Raw genomic sequence first — 8,193 nt, 5'->3', positions numbered from 1 at the left:
TTTGAAATTTCGAAAGGGGGGGGGGGTGACAAAAGAAGAAATTGACATTTGTTCCAGCCAAATTGGATGGTAGAATAATGCACATGATGATAAATAATAACTTAAAATTAAAAAATTTTTAAATGAAATTGAATTGTACAAAAATAAAAACTTCAGATTAAATTACTAAAAGTCTCGTGCGTTGGATTTGGTTGCATAAAATGAACGTTTAATTGTCTAATTCCTATTGTAAACTAAATTCCTATACGGCAATCAAAGTGGTGAGATCGCAGCCTTGAACTTACAACACAACCTTCAGTATTATGAATTGTTTCCCTATGAGAAGTTCCGAAAATATGAAAATGGTTGGTTCCTAAAAGCTGGAACATTAGTTTTCAGTCCAAATAGTTATTCAACTGAAGAAGTCAATTGATAATGAACATAAATTAATGTATCCATACTTTACACACTGCATGTTCTAGTAGATTCTCAACCACTGTTCTTCTCGATATATTTCTAACAGGCGAGTAGTTTTATTTTAAATCCTAAATGAAGGCTCATTATTGCAATCAAATGCCTCGCACCGGTACCACGTTCTTTGAACAGTAGAAGGGAAAAACACCCGCCAAAATTTTACCGTTCAAATGTTTAATGCTGAGCAAGCTTTGATTTGCTTTCCAGTACACGTGAACTCCTGGACGGTCGTTTCTTATGCCCGGCCCATGGTGATGGTGAAAACAACCCCGCCAAAGGAAAAAAAGGGGTTGCCAAAACGGGTGCCATGACTTTTGGTTCGTGTGAATAAAACCGAAAGTTGTATGGGAGGGTCCCTTTTCTTAGATGGGAGGGGCTCAAAACTATTACTAAAACCTTACCATGGTTCAAATACATAACTGTACCAAATTTCAGGCTGATCGGTTAAGCAGTGTGGATTTGTATAAGGTGCATACAAACAAACAAACATATATAGTCCAACTCATCTTTATATATTAGATTATCCTTCTCTAAAGCAAATTTTTAGGTTTTTTCTTGAAATAAAACCATGTGTTATATTCATTTAATAGTCTATATCCAATTAAAGTGAATTATTTTGTTTTGATGGAAATTTAACAGTTATCTCTTATTTCGATTTTGAAAAAAAGTTCAAAGAAATTTGCATCAACATTTTTTTTCTGCTAATTTCAAATTTCAATATTTTAATCTTAACACCTTTGATGATCTGAAAAGTATATTTATTCAAAAAATATTTTAAAATTTGCTCAACTTAGACTTTTACAGTGTGTTTCTCGAAACTTGCTATATGAGCAGATAATCTTTTGTCTTTATGTGTAGAAAAACAGATATCTTAGTCATATTTGCAGACAAAGCTAGCAGAATTTCATTTTGGTCTTCCAAAATTATCCATTCAGACAATACTAAAGGCTATCCAATATAGATTACGCACGCCACCCTTTAAAATAAACAAGTTCAACAAAGAATTCAGAGACACTTATCTCTTTTCAAAAACGCTTAAATTCACCCACATTTTTTTATGATTCGCATAACCAAAAAAGTTAAATTTTTTAAAGCGACTAACCAACACAAGTAACAACACTAGCATCAGCGTGACGTTAAAATACATGTGTCGATTATTACAAACGTTTTTAAAATCCAAATGACGATTTTAAACACTATAAAGATAAAATAAGCAGTTCAATGGCATTTTCATATTATAGGATACCTATTACTATAACATAAACCATAAAAAATATCATAAACAAAGACGCTCTATGCTTTTTAATGAAAATTAAGGACCTGGAAATGGTTTCTGAATGATTTCTTAAAAGCGTGATAAAATCGAAACAATAACCGTGATAAAATCGAGCGTGAATTTGGCGAGTATTGATAAAATCGAATAGTGATAAAATCGAGAAACTACTATATGCTGATTAAACGAGAGCTTTTGATCGAAGGTTACTCCTAGATCCTTTATGGTGACAACTCTTTCAAGCGGAGTGCCACCAAAAGCGTGTTCGAAGACCACGGAGGTTCTGGTTCTAAAAAAGCTGGTACACTTGCATTTTTCGGCGTTGATGGGAGCGAACCTGAGCAGAGGCGAGAAAGTCCACTCGTTGCTGCTGGCAAACCGCCAGGCTACAGTCACATCCAGGGTGCGCTGGCTGTTCTGCCGCCAGAGGAGTTGAGCTCAAGGTCAATCGTCGACATCAAGCGATTGTTCCTTGATTCAGAGCTCCTCCAAAACACCAGCGCATCATCTATTCAACCACGAGGTGAGCCAGCGGTAGCTAACCACGCATTGCGAACCGCGTTGAAGAAAGGTGACAGTCGGGGCTTCGGGTGCGGCGAGACGGGTCACTTCAAGTCGTGCTGTCCCAAACTGAAGGCGGCCAAGAAAAACGGTTCCAGGCGTGACAAGGTGAGTGCTCACGCAATGTTGGCCCGCGTGAAGCGCAAGTTGGCAGAAGAGGCGTGCGTTAGGGCGGTTAGCACTATTGGTCCCATTAGTGCAGCTGCCGAACGCGGATCAGCGGCAAGATCGGTGCGGCGCGTTGTCGCCAATCCTGGCGAAGCATCTGATGCAGGTCGCAAGCAGCTGGGAGTAACAGTTGCAGGCGTGGCAGCCCCGCATTCGAACGGAATTCAGAAGGCGAGCCCAACTTCGAAGGTCGCACCTCCGCAGGCTGGCGGAATACTAAAGTTGGCTTCTCCGCAGGTTAGCAGAACCCAGAAGAAGGCCATCGGTCAGGCGAAGGTTGCCACCAAGGCCACTACGAAGAGCGAAAGGCGTGTTCGCTTTGTGGTGGATTCCGGAGCGACTCATCACATGGTATGTGATGAGAGGTTGGTGGAGAATATCTCGAAGCTGGCCACACCGATCGAGCTTTCAACAGCCAAAACTGGTGAGTCGATTAAGGCGTATAAAAAGGGCACTGTATCGCTTAAGACCATGGTTAATGGTAAAATAAATAAGATTAAATTGTATAATGTTCTTATTATTCCTGAACTAGAGACAAATCTCCTTTCGGTTAGAAAGGCTACCACTAAGAATAAAAGGGTTACTTTTTCTGATGGTAAGGTCTCAATTACAGACTTGGGGGAGGTCATTTCTCAAGGGACAGTAATTGATGGTTTGTATTCCCTGGAATTGGTTTCGGATCTTAAATACTCCAAGGCTTTGCTTGGAAAGAACCGGTTAGGTTTTGATACATGGCATAGAAGACTTGGTCATCTAAGCAATACTGGCGTAACCACACTGATAACAAAGAAAATGGTAGAAGGAGTAGATTTTTGTATCGAGACTTCCAACAAAAACGAAGTTTGCGAAAGCTGTTTAGCTGGAAAACAGTCAAGCAAAAAGTTCAAGAGTCTGCAGATACCGAGGTCGAGTAGGCCACTTGAACTAGTTCACTCTGACGTTTGCGGATATATGGAAGAAACAACGTTTGATGGTCATCGATATTTCTTGACATTCACAGATGACTATTCACATTTCACCGTTATCTACCTGATGAAACGCAAGAGCGAGGTTTTTGAGAAGTTTAAAGAGTTCGAAGCGATGGCAACAGCGCATTTTAATCGAAAGTTGGCTAAACTTAGATGCGATAACGGCCGTGAGTACGTTGGACGAGATTTTCAAGAATTTTGCAAGGCAAAAGGCGTCCAATTAGTTCTAACGGTACCATATACTCCTCAACAGAATGGCGTGAGCGAAAGAATTAACAGAACGTTGATGGAAAAAGTACGAGCAATGCTCTACGAATGCGATCTTCCGATGGGGAGAAGCTGTGTTCTGCGCAGCTTATCTCACAAATCGATCGCCCACACGAGCTCTTGTGGACAACAAGACGCCATTCGAAATGTGGTATGGCAAGAAGCCTGACTTGAGCAATTTACGCATTTTTGGCTGCAATGCGTATGCTCTAGTACCTAAAGAGAAGAGGCAAAAATTGGATCCAAAGACAAAGAAACTTATCTTTGCGGGTTACGCAAACAACGGCTACAGGTTATACAACAAGTCCTCACGTACAGTAGAGATACACCGTAGCGTAGTCTTTGATGAGCAAGAATTGCTAGATCGTCGAAATGATCTTCTTCATTCTACAATTTCGCAACCAACAAGCCAAAATACGCCAGTTATAGAATCCGAACCTCCAGCAAAAAGTTCAGATGCATCTGAGAACTTCGTGGGTAACGAAGATGAGCATCTCGTGGGTAATGAGAATGTTGAAGACGAAGCCGAAGTCATCGTGGTTGACGATGAAGAATCAATTCAAGAACATCACATGGGTAACGTTGATGAATCTGATTATGATAGCGCACAAGATCTTGACAGTCACACTGACGGCGAAGGGGAGGTTGGGTCACAACCGGTTCCCGCTTGTAGTTCGCCGATCAGACGTAGCACGCGCGATAGAAGGGCGCCAGAATTTTACACTGCCAAGATAGCAACAGATAATAGCGACGTTCCACAAACTGTTGACCAGTTGAAGACGAGGGATGACTGGCCAAAGTGGAAAATTGCCATCAGCGAAGAATTAAAAGCCCTGAACGAAAATAAGACCTGGAATAAGGTCGAGAGCTTACCCAAAGAACGAAAATCGATCTCATCGAAATGGGTATTTTCGATTAAAGAAGACGGAAGATACAAAGCAAGATTAGTAGCGAAAGGTTGCTCACAGCGACCTGGTTATGACTACGATGAAACGTTTGCCCCCGTTGTCAAAATGGAGAGCGTTCGTACAATTTTGTCCTTAGCTAACCAGTCTGGTTCAACCATTCACCAGATGGACGTAGAAACAGCCTTCCTCAATGGTCAATTGGAGGAAGAGATATATATGAGACTTCCGAACGACGAAATGGGCAACTCACAACTCGTCAGACTGCAGAAAAGCTTGTATGGCTTAAAACAAGCTAGCAGATCGTGGAACCAACGATTCGACGAAGTTGTAAAAAAACTTGGTTTCATTCCGCTGAAAAGTGACTGTTGCGTCTATCAATCTCGGGCTAGAGAGCTAACCCTAGTTCTCTATGTTGACGATATTCTTATCGTTGGCAAAAAGGTGGCTAACCAGGTCTGGACTAAGACTGAACTTGGAAGGTTATTCCAAATGAAAGATCTTAAAGAAGTTAAACATTTCTTGGGAATGGATTTTTCAAGAGATTATCAAAAACAAACAATTGAAATTTCTCAGGTGGGTTACACGGAGAGAATACTTAAACGTTTTGGCATGTTTGATAGTAATCCCATAGGTACACCAATGGATCCGAATGTACAGTGGACGAAGACGAAGGATGGTGAAACAACCAATCATTCATTCAAGGAACTGCTAGGTTGTTTGCAGTATCTGGCTCTTTCAACGAGGCCGGACTGTGTGCCGCGGTCAGCGCACTCAGCAAGTTTCAAGCGACGCCTTCCGATGCGCATTGGGCGGGACTAAAGCGGATTCTACGATATCTGCGTGGTACGACGGAGACATAGCTGGTCTACACCAAGGGGGTAGAGAACCCTGCTTTAATGGGATATGCCGATGCTGACTTTGCAAACGATGTCGATGACAGAAAGTCTATTTCTGGTCATGCCTTCAAGGTATTTGGTAATCTGGTTTTGTGGTCAACGAAACGTCAACAGACGGTCAGTCTGTCATCTACAGAAGCTGAACTTGTTTCACTCTGTATGGCAACCAAGGAAGGAATGTGGTTAACAAACCTCCTAGGCGAGCTAGGTGTGGGTAACACCGATTCTTTTCTAATCATGGAAGACAACATCCCTTGTATTCAATTCACAGAAGAACCTAGGAGTCATCAACGGATGAAACATTTGGACCTGAAATACATGTTCATTCGAGAGCTGGTTAAGCTTCGGAAGGTCCACATCAAAAACATCCGTTCGGAGGACCAACCTGCCGATGCATTCACCAAGGGGCTTCCCAAGGCACAGCATCGAAAGCTGTTCGAGTTATTGAACGTGCGAATTGAGGGGAGGTGTTGAAACTAACTCGCGACGACGACCGACGAACGACCGACTGTTTACCGCGGCGATTATACGGTACTGACCGCGTGGCGAATATAAACAACAACAGAGAGTCTCAAGTGAGAACGTCAATTCGCTATTGTTTCAACAATTGATGAAGAGTGAATTCGTAGTGTTCACTGGAAGTATTGCCAGTTGAACAGTACGGAAACCAATAGAGAAGTGTTGCCAATATGGCAGATAATCCATTTATCAATATCAATCACTATTGTAACCTGATCTTTTAACATCACTTGACTTAAATAAAGATGATTACTATATCTGTTTTCCGATACAATCTTGCGTTCTTTATTTTCGATATTACAACACTTTCAGAAAGGCCGTAGTCAAAATTGGCGATGTTTTGTGAGCGGGTAAAATTCACTACCTTGCATTCCGTTCAAGCGGCACCAGCTTTCAAGCATAGCAATATCAGCTTGTAGTGCCATACAATCTATACTAGTTTGAATCCTCCTAAAAAGCTTCAGATCGTTAGCATAGAGGAGCTTGTCAGAATGGAGTGTTTCACATAGATCATTTACAAATGTAATGAAAAGAAGCGGTCCGAGGTGGCTTCCATGGGGTACTTCTGAAAGAGTTTCGAATGTACTAGATCGTGATCTATTTATTTTTGTGAAAGCGATTTGTGAGATACGACTTGATCCACTCGAGCGACCAAGTTGGAAAATCAAGTCGATTTAACTTTCTGATAAGTAAATTGTGCTGGACGCGATCGAAAACGTTTGCACTCGATATAAATCGAGTCCACTTGACAACCTTTTTTCTAGGCTATTGCTGATTGAGCTTACGTAGCACATGAAGTTGTTACATTTCAGTTTACAGTTATATTATTAGTCATAAAATATAATACGATACGAGCAAATGGCAATAGAAACACATAAAACCCATCCCCACACTGAGTAAATTAAGCGTGTTTATATTATTAAACCAACATCGGTTAAAATGCGCCAAGCGTGCATTTTCATGTTAAGAGCACCCAAAAACAGGGAAAGCAAACGCAACGTGCAACTAAAGTTGTCAAACGGGCCACGCGGAACTGATCCGCCATTTCGTTCAGAGCAGCGTCGTGAACAGAGGGAAAAAGTGCCTCCGGAATCGGGAATAGGGTGTCAGCTATCGGGGACCACGTGGATTGCCGAAAAAGCAGGTAAGCCCTACCATGCAATCCACCAACCATCGCGCGTTAATATTATCTCATTCCACCGTCCAGAAACCCACTCCAGAGCGTGTTCCCGACAAGCCGAAGGGAAGGTGACTCCCAAAATCAGTGTCGTAGAATTGGGCGGAGTAATGAAAAAGGTAAGCTCTACCCTGCAGTGCACCAACCATTTTTCACTAACAAAATTTCTGCACTTTGACAGAAATCCAACGAGACGAGCCGGCCAGAAGAGGCGTTATAAAGGAAAAAGAAAAAGGAAAGAGCCGACTTCCCCTCATCTTCAACCGCCTTCCAGCGCGGCAATTTCGGGCAGTGGCACGCGAGCCGATCAGCCTAAGGCAAATCTGTAGCCCCCCTGTAGCCGGAGGCACCAATACTGCAGACCAATCAGCGCCCCTGGTGAAAGGCGGCTGAAGGCCAGAAGAGCAGCAGAGGCACCAAAGTGCCTACCAATCGGCCCCAGGCGTAGGACGGGGGAATAGCAACAGCGGTACCAAGGTGCCATCCAGTCGGCCCCGGTCGTAGGGCGGCCGAATAGCAGCAGAGGTACCAAGATGCCATCCAATCGGCCCCAGGCTTAGGGCGGCCGAAAGAGCAGCAGAGGTTCCGAGGTGCCGATCGGCCCCGGTCGTAGGGCGGTCGAATAGCAGCAGAGGTACCAAGGTGCCAACCAATCGGCCCAGGCGTAGGGCGGTCGAAGAGCGACAGAGGCACAAGGTGACATTCAATCGGCCCCGGTCGTAGGGCGGCCGAATAGCAGCAGAGGTACCAAGGTGCCATCCAATCGGCCCAGGCGCAGGGCGGCTGAAAGAGCAGCAGAGGTACCAATGTGCCATCCAGTCGAACCCGGTCGTAGGGCGGCCGTAAAGCAGTAGAGGTATCAAGGTGCCATCTAATCGGCCCCGGTCTTAGGGCGGCCGAATGACAGTGGTATCAAGGTGCCATCCAATCGGCCCCAGGCTTCGGGTGGACGAAAGAGTAGCAGAGGTTCCAAGGTGCCGATCGGCCCCGGTCGTAGGGCTGC

The sequence above is a fragment of the Uranotaenia lowii genome, chromosome 1, assembly GCF_029784155.1.
Source record: "Uranotaenia lowii strain MFRU-FL chromosome 1, ASM2978415v1, whole genome shotgun sequence".
Lineage (NCBI taxonomy): Eukaryota > Metazoa > Arthropoda > Insecta > Diptera > Culicidae > Uranotaenia > Uranotaenia lowii.
Note: the sequence above shows the minus strand (reverse complement) of the source record.